The 27,747-nt window shown below is 38.3% G+C and overlaps 1 protein-coding gene across 1 annotated transcript in view; it reads left to right on the top strand.

Moving 5' to 3' along the window:
- Positions 1-27,747, top strand: part of LOC110164833 (synaptotagmin-2-like) — a 77,764-nt gene that overhangs the window by 13,444 nt on the left and 36,573 nt on the right. The window lies entirely within an intron of this gene.

The following is a 27,747-nucleotide window of genomic DNA, read 5'->3' on the forward strand; positions in this document are numbered from 1 at the left end:
GACAGACTAAAAACTCAAACATCTGTGACTAAAACAAAACACAACCCCAGGTATGTTTTTGATGAGGTAACAACATTCTGTCATGGCTTAAAGCTCACAAGAGTCAGTTTTTACATAATATTGGTCATTTAAAATTAAAGTTAATGTCAGTTTATAGGGTAACACTCTGGGTCTTGCAGTCTGTGACCTATATGCACACTGACTCTTTAGTGGAGAGACATACAGGAAACGGATAGCTTTAGGCAGTACAGTGAACATGACAGGTTGTGTGACAGGGGAGCAGAGAGGTTGCAACAAAAGAAAAAACACATTCTGCCATTTTTCTATGTGTTACCTAAGATATTGTTGCATAAGGCCAAGTATACACTCCTATTTCAGAATACAATTTTTTCTCATGTCCCTTTTGAATAGAATCGTAACATCCTTGCTCTGTGCTCTAAGTGTTGTGCTCCTCTGTATTCTCTGAAGTTATATAAAGCCGAATGCTGGCGACAGTGTTTCATAGCGGTACACAGTAGCATTATCTAGGGCATGCTCAGTTTGTTCCCCATCTGAAATGCGTCAAAGCAGCTGTGAAAGCAAAATTTCCCGTTTTCAAAAATGTCCTTGACACATTGGGCAGTGCGCTATTTCAAATGTGAAGAAATACACAAAGGACGCAGTGGCAAAACATCCACCCACATCCCAGAGTGAGTTAAAGTGTGCAAAGGTATTAAAGAAGGTAATGAAGAAAAAGAAATGCAGCAAAATCTACAATCATAAAACAACCTGTGCTATGAAAGTGATTCTCTCTGCATTGTGTGCTCATTGCCCAGACCTGTAACGTAACACAAAGATTGTCTAGTTCAGACATGTCAAACTCAGGCCTGGTGGCCAAATTTGACCTGCAATATAATTATATTTGGCCCACGAGATCATATCAAATATGTATTAGAGCTGGCCTGCTGGCTGCAGATAGGCTATAGGGCAGCGGTGGGAACAAGTTGTTGTTTTACAAGTCTCAAGTAAGTCTCAAGTCTTTGAACTCAAGTCCAAGTCAATTCCCAAGTCAAAGACAGGCAAGTCCAAGTCGAGTCCAAGTCATCTGCTTTGAGCTTCAAGTCATTTCAAGTCTTTAAACCAAATATAGTGTAGATTTTTGCTATTTATATGACTTTAAAACTAAATTGTACTCAGAAAGTTATGGTATATTTATATATGAGTTTTTACGTAAGAGTTGTAGAAATGCTAATTTTTCCTTTTTAAATGTCTTGACAAGATCTTAGAGTGAATCATTATGGTCAGAACAGAAAGAATTAAGATTTTAAAAGTGCTACAGTTATTTTGTCATGAAGGATCATGTTCTGTGTAGTTCCCTCTGTTTTACTGTGTTGTACTGTATATTACTATAGTACATTTGAGGTACCATATCACAGTACTTCAGTTACATCCAAAGTAACAAATAGAGAAGTGGGAGGGACATGTTCCAGTTAAAACTAAGCACCACATTTGTCAATTGTAAAGAGAAAAGTATTTTCTAGAAAACATATATATTTTTAGGAGAGGCATCAAGTCTTTTCAAGTCATAGGCCTCAAGTCCAAGTCAAGTCCCAAGCCTTAGTCCATTTTATCAAGTCAAGTCGCAAAAATAGTGACTCAAGTCTGACTCGAGTCCAAGTCACGATTTGCAAGTCCCCACCTCTGCTATAGAGACATTATGTATTTAAAATTTTGTTTTTATTTTATATTATGCATGTTCTGGATTCAGTGTTTAATTTAAGCAAAACTATTATTAAACATTTATGTTAATAAGAAAAGAGAAAACATGCAGATGTTGTTGGAATTTTTCAGTAAATATTTAGTTTGACCCATGACTTTGTCCCAGTTTTTAATTTCAGCCCTCTGTGAATTTGAGTTTGACACCCCTGGTCTAGTTAAAGGTGCACAGTGTCACTGTTCTGGTGCAGGGTCCATCATCTGCTTGTCTCCATGGAAATGTTGTTGCTTTGTCAGGAATTTTCCGGGAAAGTTACGTCACATTTGTGGAGAGGCAAACCCATTCACCAAATATGAATGTATTGGTAATGTTAGTCATAGTAACTCAAAGATAGATGAGCTCAGTTCCATGCTGTGACACATTCCAGACAAAGCAATAACATGAATGAGTCAAGTGGATGGCGGAACTCTTCCCAGAAATGTTACATAGTGCCCATTTAACATAAACATTGTGTAGTTTAAGGGCAAATGCTTGTACAACCATACAGCCAGATATGCAGTCAAAACTGAATTGTTTTTCTAAATACACTTTAAATGTGCTTTATTGTTTATTGTGTTCATTTAGTCCTCACTCAAACTGTTGCCCTGGGACATCAGTGTCATTTGGCGTCTATGGCAATATGCAGTTCCAATTGGCCAGTTCCATGTTAGCGAGTGAATTAACAACTGAGTTACTGCCACATCTTATCTTTATCTTTAGTCTGTAAAATCCCAGACATACTCATGAACAATGCTGATCCTTCCAAGTAACTTGTCTTTTTCATGTTAATTCAAAAAGTTGCTGTCTATGGGTTGTCCATCCATCCATCCATTTTCTTCCGCTTATCCTCTCTGCTATCCTCCCGAGGGAGGCGTCCAGGAGGCATCCGAAACAGATGCCCGAGCCACCTCAACTGGCTCCTCTCAACGTGAAGGAGCAGCGGCTCTACTCCCGTGTGACTGAGCTCCTCACCCTATCTCTAAGGGAGCGCCCAACCACCCTACGGAGGAAATTTCGGCCGCTTGTATCCGCGATCTTATAAACCCCTATGGATAGTATAAAAGCAAGGACCGTGACGTCGCCTGGTATGGCGCAGCCGGGGCCCCACCCTGGAGCCAGGCCTTGGGTTGGGGCTCGAAAGCGAGCGCCTGGTGGCCGGGCCTTTGGGCTCAGCCCGAAGGGACGACGTGGGCCCGCCCTCCTGTGGGCTCCCCACCCACAGAGGGTTTCTTAGGGGTCGGGTGCGAAGTGAACTAGGCAACAGTCGGGGTCAGGGACCTCGGCAACCTAGTCCACGGGTCTATGGGTTGTAAGATACTAAAAAATATAATGTACAGTAGGATATAGTTAGACCTTTTCCAAATATTACAGTGGGTCTTGTTCACCATACATTATTAATAGAAATATTAGCAAAACTACCAATATTTTGAAATGAGCTTTAAGATATGTGCTTCATCGTGGCATCAACATTGGAGTTTCAAGGCCTTTTCTTAATATGGAAAATCTGAACGTGTAGATTTCACTTCATGGGCTTCAGCTCCCTGCTTATAGGCGCCATTTTGAGCACTACTATTTTTCTACTAAGGCAATGATGCTAATTTTTCATCACTCAGTCTAAACCCTGTGTGTTGGTGCCATTTCAGAGGATTGTATCATGTTCTTGCAGGTGACTTTGAGCCCGCCTCCTTCTTGCATCATACAGTGGAGATTTTATGGCATATACTATTAACCTTGACAGTGTTGCAGCATGGGACTTATTGCAGTGGAGACAGAGTGTAGCATTAGCGATGACAAGACTGCGGCGCATATAAAACGGAATTAAAATGCTATATATGGCTCCACCAGTGTTCATGTTTGTGTTGATGGGGGAACTGTGCTAAACATCACACGTCTCCTAATCGCATTATCTGCTGCTGCTAAAACACTGCTTATCGATGACAGCCCCACTCCACTCTCTGAGCTGTTGTTATCCGTCTTTACATCATGTGTTTGGTGACCTATGATTCGTCATTATGGAAACATGCCCCTCGTTTAACCCTTTTTAACCCGATATACTCTTGATTTAACAACATAATACAGCACAGTATTCCACCTGAACTCTCTCCGACCTCCCTGACTGATGAGGTAGCTTATTTTAGCTCTTGTCTCTTACTGTTGTCGTAACCCAATACATAAAAAATGAATGTGAAGTAAATTGGATTTCTGTAGATCCTTGCTGGTTTCTGCTGTTAGCTCAGTAACATTTTCCAATTACGTTAACTATATTGCAAATAAGAAACGTCATAGCTAAAATTGTGTAATCTACAGTATATTTATTTTGTAATACTTCCCTTTTTAGGAATTAGTTAAACAAGTATTTAGGGTTATTGGTTCATTTTCTGACTTCTTTCCAGTATCTGTTTCTGCCATTTAGACAAGAAAATAGCTATTTAAAAATATAAGCTATATTTATTTATGGGGCATTTTTAGGACTTTTCACCATTTAAAAGATAAATTATTCTACTTTGATCTGTTCATTATTATAGCAACTGTGAATTTTCATTACTCTGGCAGGAATGAATTGAAACAAGAAATATCTTAAAACACATGGAATAAATAGGCCAAACAAGTAAATACTACTACTGTATCAACATCATAAGTCATATCTATTTTTTGCAGTATAGATGCAGAAATTTCCAGCACCTCATAGTGTCCCTATAAATAAACTCCAAATGAACTTCAGAATCAAGGCATTACCTTTGCTCTTTCTCTTCTGCTGTATATTTTCCAGTTGTAAAATAATCCAGTCATTTCACGTTCTGTGCCAATCTGGGCTGCACAGGAAAGTGTAAGGGCTCTTGTTTCATCAGGGAGGTCATCAGGGTTCAGTCTTTGGCACAAACACGCAATCTCTGAGTGGAGTATTATAGGCTCTCCTGCTGTTGGAGTCTCTTCTCTCTGAGCACTCGGACTTCCTCTACCATCTGTATTGAAATGGATTGCTCTACATGGTCCTTATAATAATGAAATTTTGCTGTTTGTTTTACATAGGACAATTGTTGGTTGGTTTGCAGTATTATTAACTGGTGTCACAAGACAAGAAACTAAATAGGCAAAGCAAGTTTATTTGTATAGCACAATTCGTAAGTAATTCAAAGTGCTTTACAGAATAAGAAATACATTAAAATCATAATAAAAACAAATCAAAACATAAATAATCATGAAGATTAAAATAAAAAAAAGAGAGACATAAATTGGAGAGAAGAGTGCGGAATGAAAACCTTTCAGTTATATGCACAGTCAAACAGAAATGTTTTGAGCCTGGATTTAAACAGCGTCACAGAAGAGTCTGTCTCACATGTTCAGGAAGACTGTTCCAGGTTTTAGCTGCATGAACCTGAAATGCTGACTCCCCTTGTTTAGTCCTGACTCTGGGCACCAGCAGGAGGCCGGTCCCTGAGGTCCTCAGAGTGCGAGATGGTTCATATGACACTAACATGTCACAGATGGACTTTGGTGCTCGGCCATGGAGAGACTTGTACACAAGCAGAGCTGCTTTAAAGTCTATTCTCTGAGGCACAGGAAGCCAGTGCAGAAACCTGAGTATAAATATCAACCCATGTGTTGTTTTTTTCATGATCAATTCCAATTGGTTTGAATCCTGTGAAACTGATGTTCTGATCTTCCTTATCGTCCCTGATTTATTACATAAGTCATAAGTCACTTACAGATTTTTTTTCATCACAACCCAGAATGAGCTGTGTAGTCTTTGTGTGTATTCTTTAGGCAGCAGGTTGCCAATAACAAAATATCGGCTTGTAAGGGGGATTCAAGGCTGATAGCTGATACGCTATAATTGCAGATATCGGCCAACCTATATATCAGCCTATCTCTACAAGAAACTGTACTGTATAGGCGTCAGAACCTGGGTTGTCCAAAAAAATCAATACCCAGATACTGATCAATACTAAACTATCAAAAATAGGTACTCCTTTGAGCAAATATTGATTCAGAAAATTCTGAAAACAACATATATATAGGACAAAATTGGACCTAACCTAGAAGAAAAAAGAAAAGAAAAGAAAATTGAATCAAAAATAATTCATGATCGATTAGTAGAAGTAACAAATATTTTTTTGTCATATTGCCCAACCCTAACTGTGTTATCTGTCTGCTGTCCATAGAACAAAATAAAATCTTCAGAAGCTTTGAGTTGACAGAAGTCAGTTTTCTTTACAACTTACTGTAAGTTTCACCTGAAAAACCCCGGAGCTCTCCTGTCATATCCCTGCTGTTGAGAATGTAACATGACCTGGTGTTGGCCTGTTCCCCTTATACCAGCGCTGAATTGATGCTTACTGCTTCATTGTGGGTCTGAAAGCAAACCTGCATTGCCTTTACGAAACCATCCATTCAATACATTCAAATTGAAACTCCCCCTTATCTCTCACACACCAGTACTGTATAATAGAACGCCCTCTACAAATGTTCTTTTCATTTTAGCCGCCTTAGTATTTTTATATTACCAAACATGAAAATTGTCAAGCTTTAAGGCCCTATATTAAGCAGAATAGACTCACCTAAGTTTTAGACCACGTTTATACTGTTACCTTCTCAAATATATACCTGGTTTTGTGCTGTGTTTCATTCACACATGTTTGAGTAAACATCTCTCCAAAGCTCAAAATGCTCTATTCCACCTTGTGATGTCATGTAGTGGTAGTTTTCAAGTTAAGTTACCTTTTACCTTTAGCTCAGTAGAGAATGGCAATTCCAGCGCTAAAAATATCCAAATGATTCTAGTGAAAGTGTATGAGTTAAAAAACACAGTGGAGCAATTCAGACTTATGACATTACATAACAAGGTGGAACAGTGTTTTATGTTTGAGAGAAGAACTCTCTAAAGACTAAATATACAGGTTTTGTGTGTTAAATGTGTGAATGACACAAAACACAACTCCAAGTGTGTGAGAGGAAACAAGATTCTATCATATATCAGAAAATAAAATAATATGGACCCTTTAAGCACAGCGTGTGTATATTTGAAGCAGCCACTCCCTGTAGCTTTTATAGACATTGCTGTGGAGCCAACCCCACAGTGCTTCATGATCCATTTGGATTATACAGCGCTGCAATGATATCTATTGAATGCAAAGTACTTGGATGTGATGGAGATTGAGACCACCCCTCCTCCACCTGTTATTGACCTTTTTGAAATGGGTGCTTGAGTTAGTGTCAGAATATCCCCAAACCGAGCCGACGTTAAAAGCATAGTGAGTATAGCAAGTCAGAATCAGTCAAGTAGAATTGTTCACCGTCCCTGTCATAACACTACAGCGTGGTTATAAATAATCATCAGATCTCTTGCTAAAGGTGAAAGAATAAAAGATCCACAGTGACAATCGATGTGAGAGGAAGATAAAGTATATAGCATTTACATATGAGGGACAGTCTGTGCTCAAGAAACAGTGATTTTGCTCTAAAATAACACCACTTAAATGGCCTGTAGTCATTTTTTACCATGTATTTGAGCAAAATGTGTCGTGCTGTGACAAAGAGATATTGTTGTTGGTTTCTGAAAAATGTGAAAAGCACTTATAAACTCATCATAGTGAATAATAGAATACTTTGAATTAGGGCTCTCATGATTTGATACCATACACGATATTATCACGATATGGTGATACATTTGATCATTGATATGATATTCTGTGATAAAGTTATGTTTTACCACTACTTGTGCAAAGCTAATATGAAATGCATCTATTTTAATCATCAAAACACTGAACATGTCAAGTATATTTAAATAAACACAATTTCCTTCCACTAAATAAGGTACAAAATTGCTTTGTGGTCACAAAAATTTGCTAAAAGATTCCAAAAAATAGTCTTGGTACATATTGATTCAGCAGCCCATGATAATGATACTATATCACCAAAGTTAATATCACAAGATATTGATATTTTTGCACACCCCTACTTAAAATGCATAAGGTTAGTGTGGAAAAACTTTAGGCCAGTGCAAACCTTTTAAAATTAAGTAAAATAATTTAAATGAACAGTTTTTCAAAAATTTAAGATGGTCAAAAACAAGTACAGCATCTTTAAAGGTCCAAGAATATCTAGGCTTTTTCACATTGTGCGGCTTTTGCTATAAAGTATGACCTTGCCTAAAATGTGATTTAATCCACAGGGCTTTCTCTGAGGAGAGATGAGATATATTACAAGATGTGTGCTGTTTCACAGTGGTTGTTTTGGAGATATGTATATGTGATATTCAAATTTTGCATATCACCTACAACAAAAACTAAAAAGACTGATGACTCAGAAAAGACTGATAAGAAATAATATCACAAACTTGCAATGTAACCTAATGTAGTTCATTCCTGTTTTGGGCCGTTATTCCTTCGCAACCATGATTTGCGCACACATTTTAGCATATTTCTTTTGGATTGGCATAATGTTGTCCGCATATTGCCATCGTAATTATTAAAAAAAGGATTCATTTTTGTCAATATCGCTCACCCGAATCTTTTGATTCTCTCTCTGTTTTTGTTTGCCAGTGCACAGTCACTAAATAAAAGGCCGTCCATGTTAATGTATTCGTAGAACATTAACATTTTGTTTTGAGTTAATTTATTATGTTGAATCTGAATTTTAAGTCAGTGACACCTCTTAAAAATGTTAATGTGAAAAGTGGATACATTATACTAATGTTAATGTTAATGTAAGTCTGTTCTGGCCTCCATTAATACCCTTTGAGAGTGAGAATACAAGCACGATTCTCCACTGTAAATAAATCTTTGTGCGAGCATTTTGTACTAGAACAAGTTGGAGAAAATTGCAGTTCTGCTGTTCATATTTTAAAGACCTCCAGAATAATTGCCCACAAGATTGACAAACTAATAACAAGAATCACATTTCATTTTGTTTGTACAGATCTAAACTACAGGCTTAACCGTTTTCATGCATAGTTAGACATATATATGTATATTTAGTCATTTGTGGAGGAAATTATTTTACTTAAACTGCAGCTTTTGTGATTTGTTAATTGCTTCCATTCACATTTGAACTTACAAATTTAATAGGCTCAAAGCAAGAATCTTTGACCAGAGATTTTTCCATTTTACAAAGAATAAAAACAGGCAAAGACAAGTGCTGCAATGGGTCAAGTTTGTGAAAACTGTGCTTTTCAAAGATCAGGCCACTCAAATGTTCAAACAGTGGAAGCCTTGCTGTGGGCCACTCATACCATCAGTCAGTAAGAAGAACCAAGGCACTCTCTCTATTGGTTTAATATAAAAGTCCAAAAAGCATGGACAGAACTTTCCACTTTAATCCATTTTGTAGAAACTTACAGAGAATGTCATTTTACATTTGGCATTGTTCTACAATGCTGTGTAACTGACCAAATTTGAATCAAGATGAAGATTAAGTCATTTGTAATTGTCAGTGATATACTTAGGTCTTGTTATGTGTACAGCCAATTTTATGACATTAGCGATTTATTCGTTTTAATATTAGGACTCAGATTGAGCTTCATGTCCAGAAGCATTTGATTGTGGTTAAGAGATAGGGATGCACCAATACAACACTGGTATTAAATGTCAGCACCAGTATTTAAAAAAAAATAAAAAAACTGTAATATTCAGTTGATATCCCATTCTGGTCAATAAATTGATGTAATAAGACAATAAGCCAATGTTGGCCCAAAACATCTCATAATATTAAACTTGTCTTGTTTTTTTTTTTTTTTACAAAGCTCTTCTATAGTTACAAAACACGTTTGGATGTTTTTTGCTGTTTGTGTTTAAAGGAATATAGGGAAAAGTATTGGCACTGGCATCGGAACTGGATCAGTGCATCCCTACTGGGAGAAGCATTCAAACTTTGGAGGAAGAAATCTGAATATTTTGGTGTTAAATTTCAATGATTATAAAATGTGTTTGTTTTTAACAGGACAAAATAAATTAAAATGGAAAAACATTTATTAGGGCTGAACAATTTTGGCAAAGTATTTCATTGTGACAAACATTGCAATTAAGATTAGATTTATGATTTATGTATTAATAGTTGGATCAATTTGGAAGTGCACATTTTAAGCATGCCCAGAAGCATTCATTTTAGATAGAAGTCTGAAACATGAGCTGCTTAAGTAACCCAAGAATCCCATGTATTTCAAAAAGTTGTAGAGGTCTAAACTACAGGGTTAGCAGGTTTTTAAAGATGATATACAGGATATTTTATTGTTTGCAACGGACTTAAAACAATTGCAGTCTTTGCAGTTTGCTTATTGCGACCATTCAAACTACGATTTCGATTCAGGTACTATTAATCTTCAGGCCTGTCATCAACCAAAAGAAGAAGGATAAAAAAAAACTATAATTAGTTTAGAGAAGCATTGGCACTATCTGTGTGATCTGTGCTTAGGTAAATGACAGCATGGGCAATCGTATATGACATGTGGAGCATCGAATTATCAACTTTTCAACTAGAGGGCGCACTGAGTTGTGACAAATGCATTAGCAATTTGGACTCTTTCCTGCTCGCTGTTGTTTTGCATGTCCTGGACACACTCTTTAAATTGTGGAGTGGATTTCAGTAATGGTTCTGACACTGTTGGACCAAGCTATTAGTTCTTTGACAGATACAAGCGCGGCTAATTACTTGAATGCGAGACAATTTATGAATCAGACAGACAGAAGACGTGCATGTGTATTAGCCTTTGTGTGGATGCTTCCACACAAAGAGGGGAAAGTAACCTCGGTGTCCACAGTATTCATAAGTGTCCAGATATTAAATGATACTAAGACTATATCAATACGAGATCACTTATTTGAACCAGTATCAAAGGGACCATTACTAGTTTTAGAATGGTTTAAAATTTCAATCTATATCAGAATTAAACTAAGACCACATGGTAACATTAAATAATGTACTTTTACTGGCATATTGTCCATTCTTAAATTAGAGATCGACCGATATGATTTTTTTTTCAAGTTTATGTTTCTCAAATTATGTAATTTAAATTTACTACAAACTTAGCCACAGCTATTTATTTTTTTTTGCCATAAACCTTTGAGAGAATAGTGTAGTCACATTTTGTGCAGCTTTCTCTTTGTATTAAAGTGTTATATAAAGCTTTCAGTGTATTTTTAGTCAACAGATTGAACAAAACTAAATATGGTCCTGTGCTGGAGATTTAAGGCCGATAATTAAGCTAAAACATCAACCAATAGATCATCAACTGATACCTCTATCTGTGCTGTATAAAGAAGTAGACTAAGCAAGCGTGATGTCATCCATAGTGTTCAGCTGTAGGGGTTAAAAAAAAAAAAAATAGCAGAAAAAAACACCAGAATCATGTAGAGCAGGTTAATACGAACATTTTAAGACCAAAATGACGAGGCTCACAGCAGCAGTTACAGAGAGAAGGAGAGAGCCAGAAGCATCTGCATTTGAACTTCCTATTTGGAACAGTCTGAGATCTCTCTCTACCCTTTATAAATGTTTCTATACTATAGCTATACTGCACTACTAATATATTGATATTGTTGTGTTTTTTGTTGTTGTTTACACCTCACCTCAGCCAGCTGGTGGGTCAAGTCCTGCTCTAGCCAGTATTGTGTCCTCTGGTACAGTGAAGTTGGTTCTGTATTAGGCTGCATATTGGGCCTGGGTGGTCATGTTTTGTCTGATCCAGCTATCAGATGTTGTATAAAGGTCTTTTGGTACATAGCTTAGCAGTACCCACCACCTCTGTCGACTAAATCCATGATTTTATCAGTGATTAGTCAGATGTCAGACAAGCCGCCCTGGTAGCCCCGAGAACCAAGGCTTTTGCATTATTAAAGTGTGAATACGGGACACATCGCCGCTGGTGAAGGGTAGGCTTTGAATCGCACCAATGAGGGAGCAGGACCCACCGAGCGAATAGGGGAGAAGAAATCATCTTTACACTCCCTCATGCTGACGCTTAATATTTAATGACCTCCATTTTACAGTCCTGTCTGAAATGTTTCCTTTTTCAGCTACAGTAATACCTCCATGCACTCTGCACTTACAGTCATCCTCTACCCTGTGCAATCTTACAAATCACATTACCTTTTGTTAAATTTAGTTTTGGTTATTTGACCCTAATATCAGTTTACCTGGCTGTCTTTCCTTCCTTTTCACAGAGGAGGTGAGCCCAGACTTAAGGATCAATGTTGTACACAGCACTAGGAGCAGATGGTGTGCTATACCGTGATTTACTGCTGCATAGCCACGGGTGCTCTACTTTTGCAAGCTTCTGCCCTCTGAATAATTGATCAAATTCCGTCATTTGATCAAGTACAATTTCACATATTGTCACTGGAGTGAAGAAATTTGTTGCAAATTATGTGTATCTCTAAGGCGTTCTTGCTTTATAAACATGGGGTCGTCAGTTTGCATCTGTTTGTCGTATAACTGTCACTAATAATGGTTATGCTAATGCTGACTCTTGTTTGATTGTTGGCTACAGGCAATGAACCTGGGTTATTGTCTGATCTTTGGAACTGAGAGCCATTATAACAATTGACTAATTTCCACAATGAAAAAATGTACAAAGCAATTCTAAACTCAAATGGCTTTTTATTTCTAAATATAGCAAAAGTTGACAATGTTTGCATTTAAAGCAGACCTATTATGCAAAATCGACTTTATACTGTTATAGCCATGTTTCAGTTTTTCCCCCTCACCAATTACTCACCTCAAGTTGTTTAGAAAGTGGTTCATGCATGTTTTAGGAACCTTTAATTGTTTATTTTCGAGATATTGCCTATAAATCCCTGGTCTCACCGCCACCGCTCTGTACATACTTTGTACTCCAATTTTATTTTCTTAATCAACACACATGTAGGATTTGTGTCACATAGTAATTTTGGTACAAATGAAAAAAATATACGATACTGCTAACATGATCAGCAGCTATCTATCGGAAGTGCTGACTCTTTGTTTTGATGACGTTTACAGAAATGTCGGCTCCCATTGGCCACTGCAGTTTTCTAACACAGAAGCCAGTGGTTTGTTTTGTTTTGTTTTTTCTTTGCCTGGAATATTCCACAGGCTACTACTAAATTACATATTTATACTTGCTTATGACAATTTGACAAGCTAAATTTGGGATGAAAACTTTTAATTCCCTGTGCTTTGAATGGTAGTGTTTTCAAAGGTTCAGAAGGAACTTTGTTGTTTATTTTGGGAATGGTTGCGAGTGCAGGGTGCCTAAAGTTCATGACGGTTTGCTGTTCCAAACTGATAAGTGCACAATTACTGTGGTGTTTCTAACAGCCATCGATTGGTCTTGTCTTCTCCTTCCCTCCTCCCATTGATTGTTGATGCCATTCTCTGATTACAGGGCTGTGTGAGGGCAGCTGATAATACACTACTGTTTTCAAAGGGGCATTCCTATTGTTTAACTTCTGCTTTTCTATCTCTGACTTTTTCAATGTCAAAGGTTTTGTCTCCCTCAAAATACAGTATTGGCTCAGGATATATTTACACAAGAACTGAGCCATTTTTGGAAGAAATATTTATAAATAATTAGTTTTGGATGAATATTGAGTTCACAATGGCTGTGTTCACAATTTTGAGGTTGATTCAGGTTTTGTTCTGATGTAAGCTTCTTTTGGTCTTGTTCGAGTCCTGGTTTAGTCCTGGTCCAGTCCAGGTTTACATCTGGATGTAGTTAAAGTTAAATCCCAATTTTGGTTTGGTGTGTGATGGTGAACAAGTTTGAATGCATTAACCTATTAACACATGCATTTTAGAACATGTTTGTAAAGTTTTTTTATTTGTTATTTCCAGAAACATTTTTTTTTTCCAATTTGCTAATTACAGTTATAATTTGCATCACATTGTGATTAGACTTTAATGACAATGAATCTGTCTGCTCAAGTTAAAGTTGTATTATATATAATCACAATGAATGATTTGCTATACATGGATTTAGCCACAGTAATTATTATAGATGACAATGACAAAATGTGAGTTTCCTGAATGCACGTCTAATTTAAATGCTACGAATGCTCTGAAGTGCCAGACAGTCTGCTGCTGTTGTCCTCCCTATGCTGCTGGTATCTGTAAAAGGTCACTACTTCATTTAGATTTTAATGTGCACTTAATTGAAAAAGTCTGATGTACTTCCGCAGTGATCCATGTCTGTTTGGATAGAGGTTAGACTGCTGCTGATGACAGGATAGGAGTACTTGATATTGCACTTGTGCAAACCTCGTATAAGAAAACACTCTAAAAATTTGTGATGAACCAATCCAACTTTTTCAGGTCTGACACCAATTCTGATACTATAGCTTATCAATAGTATCTTAGTGTAGTATCTGCCAATACCCGATATCAATCGATACCAGTGCAGAGAGTGAAAAGCATTTATTTCCTTTAAACAAAAATAAAATAAGACAAAGACAAACCTGATACAACTGTGTTATGTAGCTGTTATTTATGCTACAAGTAAAGACACAAGAGTTTTGTGTAAAAAAAACCAAGAAAACATGAGTGTTTCACTGAGTATGACCAGTATAGTCTTATTTCATCAGTTTGTGTCCAACAAACCAATATTTGGAAACTGATAGGTGATCCAGCTAATTTTTCAGTATCTGCACTGATTTCTGATGCCAGTATTGGAGCATCCCTACTAAAAATCTAATTTGGGCAGGACAGATATTGACAAACTTCTTTAATTGTGCACTTCATACATTTTATAAGGTAGTGTTACAACCCAGGAATTCCATATCCATGTAGATGTTATTGCTTTGCTTAGAATGTCCCACAGTTTGGCATTACTTTTGGCATTACAGATGTATCTACCAACATGGAGACAAGCAAACTGTCCACTGTTAAATCATGCTCCTATATTTTTATTACTTAATCCAGTGTTTCTCAATCATGGGTCTAGGCAACATTGGGATAGCCTTTGCTAGGTTGTACTTGAATGAAACATGGCTCTGACTAGTTTTTGAATATAAAATGTTCTCTATATTATACTGCCTTTACATCCTCCTTAACATTTCTGTAGGATATTTTTGGAGATCAGTACCACCAGTACCAACACAAAAATAGAAATTGGCAATATACTAGTAATTGGATGACTAATTAGCAGTTTATGTAACCTTGATTCTTGATTATTATCAGTTTGTTATTCAGATGACCATTTCACATTTTGTGCCTTTGCCACACCATTAGAAACCCAATGAGAGATAATGACAAAGCTGTTTCCTTGTTGTGCAGTAGATCATGGTTGAGTTGTGTGACATGTGTCTTTGTCTAATTGCGTGGCGGTTTGTAAGATTTAGTGCTTCTTGTAATGGACTTCCTGACGACATGAAGGTGACACTTCACTTTCCACTGCGGCTTGTTTTGTAGCTCGTCCTCTGACCACAAAGAGCCAAAGACAGTGATGAGGCCGCTAATGATGAGTTTGGTGAATGGATGTTTTCTTTAGTCCACTCTGGAGCCTTAGTGGTAAACACTGCCACTGGCCTTATAACAACAGATAATGTAGCAACTGCCCATAATGTAATAGATGTATTAGTCAGAGAGGCAGGAGGAAGAAGGTTAAAGTTTATATGAGATAAGATGGTTTCAGATACAAGCAGGTACTAGTATATGAAGGGAGCTTACAAAAGGAAACAACAGAAATATAATAATTTGTGAACAAAATACTGGCTAAAATAGGCAGTTACTGGATAGTGTTAGTCACTAATGTTTAGGGATGCACTGATCCAGCTTTTTCAATTCCAATACCAATAGGACCTGCCGATAGCCTGATTTATCAGCTGGTTTCATTTCGTGGAAACCGTTTGACCTCGCAGCATTAGAATTTGTTCCCTTCGATGGTAGGCGGGTACTTTTTTCATTAACCAATTGCTGCTATTTGGTTGTAAGGTATGTAATGCGCCACTAATGGGGCTAACAGGTATATTAAGCTTTTCCTAAATCCCATAGGAAGAAGGGCAATAACGTCTTTCCTCTTGATAAAATTCACCAAACATTATCTTTGTTCTGGCTCAGAATATATGGCTTTTCACTGATTGGTTGGTGCCCGGACTCGCATTTCCGAGTTTCTTGCAAACCGTTTAGTGTATTCCGATTCCTGACCTAGTTGCTGGAGAGAAATTAAATTAAGCAGAGGCACTAGGTGGCGCCAGCCTGGCTAATCTGCTGACACTCGTAACCCGATATTGACTGATATTAATGCAGTGTAGGGATGGAAGATGGCACTTATTTTCTTATAACACTGTTAACTTATTATGCAAGAGAGTCAACTGTGTTATGTAACTGTTATTTATCCTTCAAATAACTACAGAACAGCTTTGTACGAATAAAAGTTCAAACATTATGAGATGTTCTAAATAGTCTTATTACATTCAGTTAGTGGCCCAACCAGGATCAGCTGAACCAATATTACGGAACCAATACCTGATCCAACTAGTTTTTCAGTATCAGCACAATATTTTATACCAGTAATGTTGTTGTTCATATTTAATGTTTGTTAATCAAAAAAATCCCTCTGTATGAGAAGGGGGACCGGAGGGTGTGTTCCAACTACAGGGGAATCACCCTCTTCAGCCTTCCCGGTAAGGTCTATGCCAGGGTACTGGAGAGGAGAAACAGGCCGATAGTCGAACCTCAGATCCAGGAGGAGCAGTGGTTTTTGTCCTGGCCGAGGGAACACTGGCCCAGCTCTACACTCTCCATCAGAGAGGGCTCGAGGGCTCATGGGAGTTTGCCCAACCAGCATGTGCTTTGTGGATCTGGAGAATGCATTTGACTGTGTCCCTCATAGTGTCCTGTGGGGGGTGCTCTGGGAGTATGGGTTTCAGGGCCCTTTGCTAAGGGCTGTCCGGTCCCTGTATGACCGGAGCAGCAGCTGTGTTCGCATTGCCGGCAGTAAGTCAGACCTGTTCTCGATGCATGTTGGACAGGGCATGCTCCACCAGGGCTGCCCTTTGTCACTGGTTCTGTTCATTGTATTTATGGACAGAATTTCTAGGTGCAGTCAAGGGCCGGAGGGGGTCTGGTTTGGGAACCACAGGATTTCATCTCTGCTGTTTGCAGACGATGTTGTCCTGTTGGCTTCATCAAACCAGGACCTGCAGTGTGAAGCGGCTGGGATGAGGATCAGCTCCAAGGCCATGGTTCTCGACCGGAAAAAGGTGGCTTGCCCTCTCCGGGTGGGTGGAGAGTCCTTGCCTAAAGTGGAGAAGTTCAAGTATCTCGGGGTCTTGTTCACAAGTGAGGGGAGGATGGAACTTGAGATTGACAGGCAGTTCGGTGCAGCGTCTGCAGTGATGCGGTCTCTGTATTGGACCGTTGTGGTGAAGAGGGAGCTGAGCCGAAAGGCGAAGCTCTTGATTTACCGGTCAGTCTTCGTTCCTACTCTCACCTATGGTCATGAGCTCTGCATGATGACCGAAAGGACGAGATTGCGGATACAAGCGCTCGAAATGAGTTTCCTTCTCAGGGTGGTTGGGCGCTCCCTTAGAGATAGGGTGAGGAGCTCAGTCACACGGACGAGCTTGGAGTAGAGCCACTGCTCCTCCACTTCGAGAGGAACCAGTGGCTCGGGCAACTGTTCCAAATGCCTCCTGGGCACCTCCCTCGGGTGGTGTTCCGGACATGTCCCACCAGGAGGAGGCCCTGGGGAAGACCCAGGTCATGCTGGAGGAACTATGTCTCTCGGCTGGCCTGGGAACGCCTTGGGGTCACCCCAGAGGAGCTTGAGGACATGTCTGGGGTGAAGGAAGTCTTGGAGTCCCTGCTTAGACTGCTGCCCCCATGACCCGGCCCTGGATAAGTGGAAGAAATTGGATGGATAATCAAAAAGAAAATAAATAGATAAATAAGATACCAAAGATCGATTATTGTGTTTTGTCTTTAATCAAATAGAATACAAAACCAGTGCATTTTCTCAATTTGGTTTTTAAATAATTTCATTCATCTCAGCTTAAAAAATAATCAAATTCATTTTATGTGTTTTATATGGCCATATAATTAGATTTTGCCAGTTACTGTAATGACTCAGATGTAATCCACTGCTATTGTATTAAGACAATGTAAAGAAATACTGGCTTTTGTTATTTTCTAAGAGCATATGTTACTATTGAATGCCAAATGCCTTATTAACGTGGCCAAAACTACCCACTCACGGAAGTGCACTCACAACATGTCACCAGTGATTTGGCTCCTGCAATTTTGTCATGGATTCTCCCAAAAACACCATTATTTCGAACACCTCATATGTATTGCTGTATGTAAAATCCCTGTTTTTTATGCTTCTCTGCCAGTGCTTCCGTGTCAGAGGCGATTAATCTCAGAGTGCATGCAGCTTTGCCCGGGCTGTTGACCATTTCTTGGCGTCTGGATGATGAATAGCCTTATTTCAGCTCATAACTACTGCACTTGTCTCCCAAGGAAGAGGGAAGCCACAAAGGAACAACATTTTGCACCTATACACAAGTTATAGACAAAGACACCTTTAGTAAAACAGCAATTATTTCACATTGCAAAAAATAAACATATTGTACACAAATATGCTGAATATGTCTGATATTAATCTTGAATTGCTGAAGTAGTTTTGTTTAGTTGTGATTTACTTCACTTGGCTGTTTTTGATTTGTTTCTAAAGGTTAATGGTCTAACTTTTCTGGAAGAGGGCTCATGATCTCCTTGTCTCTTTGGGCTTGTTATTTCTTTGCCTTAAATATTATGGCAAGCATTACAGGGCAGATCCATGGAGAGGCAGCCCCGCTCACAGTAGGAATGCCTGCTTTTCAGTGTATCTTGTAACTGAATAAAAGCAAGATGGATAACTTTAATGTCATACTGTGGGAGATTTTGTGCAAAGCAGTTTTATCTCCATGGAGATGAGAAGATGAGAAAACTACCCAAATCAATGTTGAACATTTCTGAATTCTCGTCATTTATTTGGTAATTTTGATCAATGTACATCCTTGTTGCAATATTTACAAAGTGAAAACATCCTTTTACTGTAAGACTGAATCTTTTATATTGGTGTTTATGCTGTGTCATTGCAATGAAATGAGGCAATTACTATTTAACTGCTGCCAGGTAGGACACTGAAATTGATTTGATGCGGCCACTTTATATTTAGCAGAGATGTATCGGCTGTCGAGCTCTGGCCTGGTACGCTCTGAAATTAAATAAGACCTCTGCTTGGATTATAGTGCACCAAGGTCATGTTTGCTAAATGTTGTTGAGACGCACTTTCTGAGGCTATTTTCAATTACCAGTCAACAACAGAACAATGCAGCTGTTTGCTTCATCTATATACCAGACGAGGTTAATTATTTTCTGGCATTTTATTCAAAGATTGTCAGAAAGGCATTTTGTGCTCAAGGATATTTTCAATACTGATTTTGATAGCCTGCTGTGCTGTAAGAATTTTTCTAAGGATTGTTTGCCATCATTTTGAAAAGCACTGGCTGAGGCTTTGTACTACAGAAAAGGCTCAGTATGTAACTTATGAAATCATACAAATAGAAACTACCAGGCAAAATAAACTGAGTGTTAAATGCTTGAACAACATTATGCTTTATATGGATATATACAATAAAAATACTTGCTGTAATTCGGTATTCTTAAAGCAGACGTATTACCTATTTTATGCTGCTATGTGTGACTGCAAATAGAATTACCTTTCAAGGATGAATAAAGTTTTCTAAACTTATGCAAAATCAACTTTTCAGTTTTAACGATGTTATAGTTGTTTCCCATTCTCATTTACTCTCTCAAAGTATTTGGAGTGCATATTTGAGCAATCTTTAATCACTTATTTTCAAGACACCATATTGCCGATCAATCCCAGTTTTCACGCCCACTGCTCTGTACTTATTTCATTCTCCAATGCTATTTTCTTAATTAGGGATACACATAGGATTTGGCAGGGTTGCATAGTAATTTTGACTCGCTGGCGTGACCTGCATGCACTATGCTGACTCTTTTTTTTAATTACGTTTTCAGCCACATCTGCTCCCACTGGGCACCACTGTTTTTTAGTACAAAATTTAGTGTACTTGTTTCTTTTAATATGTCATGTTAGATGAATAATGAGATTTAAAAGAAAGATCGATGGATGTCATAGATTATAACTATGTAGCACAATGCAAGCACAATGTCAATTTGGTATATAAATATTTATATTTATTTACTGCATATATATTATATATATATATATATTATAAATATTTACAATGTCATTGTACATTTGATGTTAATTGCCTGATTAAAGATGGGTCCCTGGGCACTGACTGTGGGACCCCTTGCCCCTGACTGGTTGCCCCAGCGGAATTGAAGGTCAAATTTAAGTGTTACATTATTCATTATTTACAAGTCTCTACATAAGCAATTGAAACCAGGAAGTGCACCTGTTTTTTTGTGTGTTTTTTCATCCAGATCTCTACTGTTTTTCACTGCTTAAAGCAGGGGTGGGCATTTTTTTCCATGGGGCCACATGAGAAACAGAAAATATTGTGGAGGGCTGGGCCAAAATGCTAAACTCAATTCTGCATAATATTAATTGTATATATTAAATGTATTTCTTTATAAAACAGCAGTAAATAGCATTGTTTTGACATGCTGGTAAGACTGGTAAGAGTTTATGTTATGAAAAAGTGAGGTTTCCTTACAAAAAATGTCATTTAAAAAAAACATGTCTAAAATAAAAGCAATGCAGCTTTAGTCCATGAGGTAAAATTATAAAATATGTTTATTTTGTAATTCCAAATTATCTTAAATGGGCCGGCCACTGTACAATGCCCAGTTCTGGCTTAAAACCATCATTAGTCTGGTCGACCCAGCCCTGTTGTATTCTCACTCCACCATCACCACTAGATGCTATCTGTGTTACTTTTGATGGTGTGCCTGACAGAAGAAGACCGGAGAGCAGGTTTCACATCTGCAATCTACTGGTGAAAAAAAAAATCTAATAAACTTACAGATGGTAGCTTTAAATTGAATCACTATTAAGCAACAGCTCTTAGTGTTAGTGGCATGTTGACAATAACCATGCTGCAATATTTCAGTATCAAAAACCTCTCTGTTGCCTGCAGATGACGTTAGACCCCGAAGCCAAGTATTCAAATGGACAGCGAAAGATGATTTGAAGCCTTTTTAAGATAAACATTTTTAAATTCCAATGAAAAAGAAGAGTTATTAGCTGCTGATGTCACAGTCTCTGCTTGTAACAGCATAAAGAAGCAAAAGTGTCATCAACTGCTTTTTCTGCTGACTGTAAAAGTCTCCCACAGTCAGCAATCTGTCATGTAGGCGACCTCCCATCATGCAATTCAACAGTGTGGGAATGTGCAAGGGCCAACATCAAAACAAACGACTCCCTGCTACTTGATTTATGCCCCAGTGAAGCACACATGGCAGATAAGCTCTTTGATAACATTTTTGTCACAACATGTCACCTAATAATCTGTTTATCATATTTTCAAAAACTCTGACTTTGACTTTGCTAAGCGGTATAGATATATAGATACAAATGTGTGTACATATATATATCTTCATTAAGACAAACAGGTAACACCACCAGGTCAAGTAAAATGTTAGATCTGTGTAGAGGCAACCCTACTAACTGTAAGAAAGATAGTTTTGTCAAGTAGTTGAGTCATAAAAACACTTAAAATGTATATAATATTGTTTAATGCCATAGTATGAAACATTCCAGTGCATAGTGCACATTAAAGTCCTGATCCAAACTATCATTTCAGGGATTAAAATGTCTTCACTAGCAAGCTGCTCTGAGTTGACCCCATGTTAACTGTAGCTGAGCTGAAATGTTTCCATATTTGAAGGCGTCACACCCTGTTGGGTGCACTGGTGGGGGTCCATAGAAGAAGAAACACAGTTAGGCTTTAGAACTGTATATAAGTTATTCAAACGAAGGCAAAACATTCTCAACTCTTCAAACATAATCCAGCTGTCTAATTAAACTTTTTGCTTCTGTTAATCCTTCATATTTTCTCTCCACTTGCACAGTTCCTGGCAGGTCTGCAGGAGTGCTGTACCAAATAGACCTGTGTCCTCTTGTGTCTCAGTTTTTTTTCTCCCATGCATTTGTTAATATGGGTGTCTCGTGCTGTCACGGTGGCCCCTTCTTTAATTATGTTTGTCTGCCTCCTTGCTCTATGTTAAACCCCTGCATTGCACCACTGCCAGAGAGATTGGAGCAGGCACAGCCCTTTTCCCCTCCAAAGCCTCCATCCTAACAATAGACAGGATTAAACTATAGGCCCAAATGCTTGCTATGTGGAATATCCTCCTCCACTATTCACACACGCACATCTTTCAGTGCTCATACGCCATGCACCAGGGATCTCGGGGCAGCCCCAAAACTACTTTGCCTCCTCCTCTCTCTGTCCCTCTCTCCTTCTCTCCTCTCTCTCTTTCCCTCTCTGTGTCTCTCGGCTTCACTCTTACACACACACTCTCTCCTTAAGCATATTTTTCTCTCTCCTTTCCCCTTCTCTCTTTCCTTTTCACTCCATCTCTTCCTCTCACCTTCCCTCTTTCTCTCTTTCTCCCTATCTTCTTCCCTCCCTCTCTCTCTCCCACACTCTCCTTACACCTCTCTCTCTCTCTCTCTCCCTGCCTTACTCTTCTCTCCATCCTCCATCTCTCCTTTTCTTACCCTCCAACTCTGTCTTTTGCCCTCTCCCTCTCCATCCCTCTCTCTTTCTTTCTCTCTCAATAGTGCCTTGCCTGTGGGAGAGCAGCGGTGATGGAGGACCACGTGTCATAGAAACAGACATACACTAAAAAGAGAGGGAGTGATGAACAAAAACATAGGATCCTTTGGGGGCTCAACTATTCTGAGCTGTCTGAGAAGCTGCTGCTGTCTGGTATAGAGCAAGAAACCGTGTAGTTTGAGGCACAGTGACTTTTTCTCTTGTTTTGGGCTTTGACACATGCAGTGATGGATCAGCTGGGGTAAAATGTCATTTTTGTTGAGGAAATGTTCAGAGTTGAATTGTAGGGCAGCACCAGCTAGTTATCAGCTACTGCAATATCCACACAGAAAAATACTGAATGTGTTATCACAATGTTTTGTGTTTCTTACAGATAAAAAAAGAAATGTTTTGTAAAATCTTCAGTTTGCCTTTTAATAAGTTTTGTAATTTTGGTACATTTTGACAACTGATAAATACATTTCAATGATTAATTTTAATAGCAGTGTATAATTATATCTTATACAACACTTTATGTTTTATAATGTCACGCATTATTCATTCACTCCATACACAGTGATGGAAATCTGCTATTGTAGCCACAGCTGCCCTGGACTGATCGAAGTGAGGCATCAGTCTCTCCAACCACCACCAACACTCGCGCACACACCACATTCATACTAGGAAAGGTGGGTGAAGTGTCTTGCCTAAGGACGCAACAGCAGTATGCACTAGATTGACTAGACTGGAGTCATTGCTGCCCCACTGTGCCACCTGGTATTCCCAGCTGTCTCCCATCCAACTGTTACCCAGCCCCAGCACCCAACCTGCTTAGCTCCAGAAATCAGACAAAATTGGACATTTGGGGGTATTGTTTTATTTTTTTTATATTTTGAAGTACCACCTGCAATCAGAAATAATGAAAGAGAGAGAGAGGCAGAATCCCTCTGAATAGACATGCCTTTACTGTGTTGCTGTGCGCTACCCACAGGTATCCCTTGAATGAATAACAAGCCATTGTCCAGGGACTAGTACATCTAAGGTCCAGTGTTTCTGTATCCAATTAGAATAAGGCAAAGCATAGCAATTGAAAGACTAAAAGAATCTATAATCCGATAACAAAAAGTACCTGAGCTGTCTAGGCCTGTCACAATAAATGCTATATTGATTTATTATTCAAGATATGATAGCTAGAACAATGTATTTTTAGGCTCGTGGGTACATTTTCTTTGCAAAAGTTGGGAGATTTTGTTATTTTAGTTGTGACACTACACAATTTGAGATGTAGAGGGTTGAATAAATTGAATAAAAAAGTTTTATGGCTAATAATTATTGGCTCATTTTGTTGATGATTTTTAATGATACTGTCTATTTTAAAAGAGTGTACTGGGGTTATGCTTGCTTTATCTTAATCTTAATTAGATTGGTTTCAGTATTATTGCGTATCGTGACAGGCCTAGAGCTGTCCATGGTGCTGATACATATATGTACTGCCTCTGTGTGATTTGACCTGTACAATGTTAAGAGCTCCGAGTGGTAACAACATCACGCTGTTACCCAACATGTTATTGGCTAATTGCAGCATGTTTCACAGAGCTAATGGAAGCAGGGGCCTTATTTGAAAACCTTCATTTTTCTGCTGTGTACTTGGCTCCCTTGGGGACATAAATAGGTAGAGGAAAGATCCAATTATGTTCACCAAGAGGCAGTTCCCTTTTAACGTGATTGTATCTGAGAATCTGCACATCAGGCCCGCCGGCTTTGTCAGCTCGCCAATTTATGATCATCTCCATGTTTTTTGCAGGATTTTGGAGCAAAGCGTTGACCTTTTATTTGTCCTCGCGGGGTGACATTTATTTCCCCTATGATTTCTACTCTTGGTGTTATTCAACAAGACCTCTTTAAGTTTCCCAAGCTAATCAGGGCTGATTAGAGAAGTGTGTGTTATGGTGGAAGCGATAAGGTGTTTGTCATCTTTGGAGGCTGCTGCTGCTGAGTTGGAAGCGCCTCTGCTTTACTTTTCTCTTCTCTCAAATCACTCTGGCAGTTTCATGATGTGTTTTTGAGGGCTGTGAAGTAGGACTGAGAAAATCATCTCAATGGAAATCATCCCCTTAGAATTTCATGGTTCTGTCTGACATTTTTGTTGAAATTGAGTTGTATACATTCTTCTTCCTAAATATCTGACCATGATTTTGTAGCTCTTGGTTTATTGTTTAGGTTTATATCAGCAAAAAGCCATTTCCCCATTCCATTGTACCGTATGAGAGGTCAGAACTTTAAACCTAAATATCTCAGAATTACTCGGAATGACAGAATTGTGTAATTCAAAATGAATAAAATCTATATTTGGTCAAGTTACAAAGACTGGACTTCACTAGAGATGCAGCGATATCACTTTTGTCGAGTACTTCTTTTTGAGTACTTTCCGATTCCAAGTAATGATACCGAGTACCAATAACAGAGATTAATTTCTTTGGATTTTTATAGTATAGCCTACTTTTTCACTGGAATATTTATTTGATTTCTTCTAAAATCACATATTATTCCAGTATATTTAGATGAGTGAGTACCTTTTAATATTTAATAGTTCATCTTTGCAAACTGTGCTCTGCATTAACTGTTAAGGAGACACTTTTAGAACAGACAGTGCATCACTTAGCCACGTTAGCCTGCTACTATGTAAACAACAGGCACTGCACTGATATTTGTGAACTATAAAAAACTTCAGTCTTTAATATTTTCATTGTTCATGTGACACATGACTAAAGCTGAGCTTAATGTGCAGAACAGTTAATGTGCAGTCTTTATGGTCACCTTCTTTGCTCAGAGTTCAGTGCTCAGCTGAGAGGCAAGCTGTGATGCCTGCGATGAGTGTCAAATATGACATAGCACAGTTATTCTGGTATTGGCTCTGGCACACACTGATGAGTACAAGTGCCGGTACCTGATATCAGACCTAAAGTGCCTGTTATTGTCCCCATATGGAAACCTCCTCTGCATTTGACCCATCCTTAAATGCCACTTTGAGGAACTGCCTCAAACCATGGGTGCCACGGTGCAGTGTAAGGGGACCCATCTGTAGATCTTGAGCCTATAGGTTTGGTCAGGATTACTTTATCTGGAGGATTATACCTATTGTGGGTGTCTTCAGTCTACAAATATCCAGTCTCCATGGGGTCTTATATAATGTATAAAACCTATTAATCCTGTTCATATTTGTAGTTCATATTTTTCTCAAATGCTAATGCTTAAAATGCTCAGAGCGAAATGAATCTTTTGAAAAACTAATTGCAAATCTAATCACAATTGCAGTACCTTTGGGAAAAAATGTTACTTGATGCCCATAATTTGTGGGCTCCCTGACGGACATCTCGTCTCCTTATGTGTCTTCTACTAGAATGAATCATTAGCCGTTGTCTTGCTTGAGTTGGCAGTAAGATAGAAAAGGTCGCTTGCAACAAACTTATCAATCTTCCACCCTTTCAAAAGTTTTGCCACTTTTTAGCCAGACACCCGATAAGGAAATCCATTTTTTATCACAACTTCACTAAGAGACATATAGAGCAAAAAGTTTGACTCTTCAGTAAGTTGTTTTTGTCACTGGAACAGTTGGAGGTGGTTCTTCTTTCTCTCTGTAGATTGCGTGTGATACAATTACATTAAAGCTATTAAGGCTAATGAATCATGAAATGGACTGTTTTGCCAAGACTGAGGGAGAAACTCTCCCTGAAATAGAATTCACTTAAGTCCTTATGTTGGCAATTAGAGAGATTTAAAATGCCCAATCATGATGAAAGGGTATGCATATTACTCAGTTAATCAGCATCATAACCATACCAACCCACACTACCTCTAGAACTAATTATAAAATTAATTTGAACAAGCCTATAAATTTTCTTTTTTAAAGCCATTTTGATAACGGTTGTTTTTGCAATTGATACTTCACAGCTGATGTCATCAACATTCCCTAGAGGTGTGCAGATATCTGGAGGCACTGCTTTATCTGAAGCTTTGTTACTCAATTTAGACTTCAATCTGAGCTTTGTTTTAACTCAATCTGACCATAAAGAAACAATTTGGCCAAAACTACAATAGTTGGTCTGATTTGTGCTGTCACGCTCACCTTTTTGTTGAAAATCAAACATCTAAACAGGACCATGAACGCACAAATTGATGCTCCTGAAAATGTGTTGTTTAATTTAATTTTGTATTTTTTTGTTTCAGACTACTTTAAAACTTTTTTTTGGCAATGATTGCATTGTGTCACCATGGTCACTGAAGAACACATGAAGTGCACATGTGTATTGTGGGTACTGGGACAGGACAACTTTTGCTTTGAATTGTTAATTGCCATGGCAGTGGTATTTTCTTCATTCTGAAATCCATGCATACAGGATACTCAAAAACACTACTCAAGGCCTACTTTTCTCACCTTCATCTTCTTATCACTTTGTTTTACTTTTTAACCTAGGCCATCCTGCAGCCAAACTTCGTAAGTGTTGTCAGGTTGCCACGCCCATATTACTCAAGCCATATGTATAGAAATGTGCTTTAAGTATGAGGGAAAGTGTGATGTGTCAGAGTCATCCATCATAGAGGACCATTAGGGTGGTACTCTGCTAATGACAATAAATTAATCCAATAACTGGTGAGCTGTGTACTGCACCAGATCGCTGTCACTGATAATTCATTTGCAGCGCTGCACCGTGGATCAAATCATTCAGCTCCGGGCATCTATCAGCTTGTTTATGTAAGAGTCGGACAGCTGTCAATATTGTTCTTTCAGCTCAAAATGATTCTGCTGCAGCTACTGTTCTGCTGCTTCACTGTTTTGATGTGAGAATAATGAATGAGATTTTTTGATAATTTACTACTGACTGTTTTTGTTGTTTTGTGTGCTGGTGAAAGGAAAGAAAGATCCATTTCTACTGTAGACCAAGTACTAGGAAATATTGTGTATTCTTAATTTGTGAAAAATAATTAACTAAACTAATTACCAAACAGATGTATACTTGGACCAAATAAGTTAAAGTTACTTAAAGTGGGTAATGTAAATGTACTGTTGCTTGTTTCCATGGAGATGTTGTTGCTTTGCCTGGAATGGTCCACGGTATGGCATTAAACGTATCTATGAAGACAAGTAGGTGGCACCATAATGCCATAGTGCTGAACATTCCAGCAAAAACGTCTTCCTCAGAAAAGTTACATAGTGGACTTTTACCAAAAACATGACTGAACCAGCTTGTTACTCTGACTAAACAAGGTGTTAATGTATTACCTCATGTGCCAGAGCTACAG

This window comes from Boleophthalmus pectinirostris, unplaced genomic scaffold (genome assembly GCF_026225935.1).
Source record: "Boleophthalmus pectinirostris isolate CB_2022bp ecotype Guang Dong unplaced genomic scaffold, ASM2622593v1 HiC_scaffold_8, whole genome shotgun sequence".
NCBI lineage: Eukaryota > Metazoa > Chordata > Actinopteri > Gobiiformes > Gobiidae > Boleophthalmus > Boleophthalmus pectinirostris.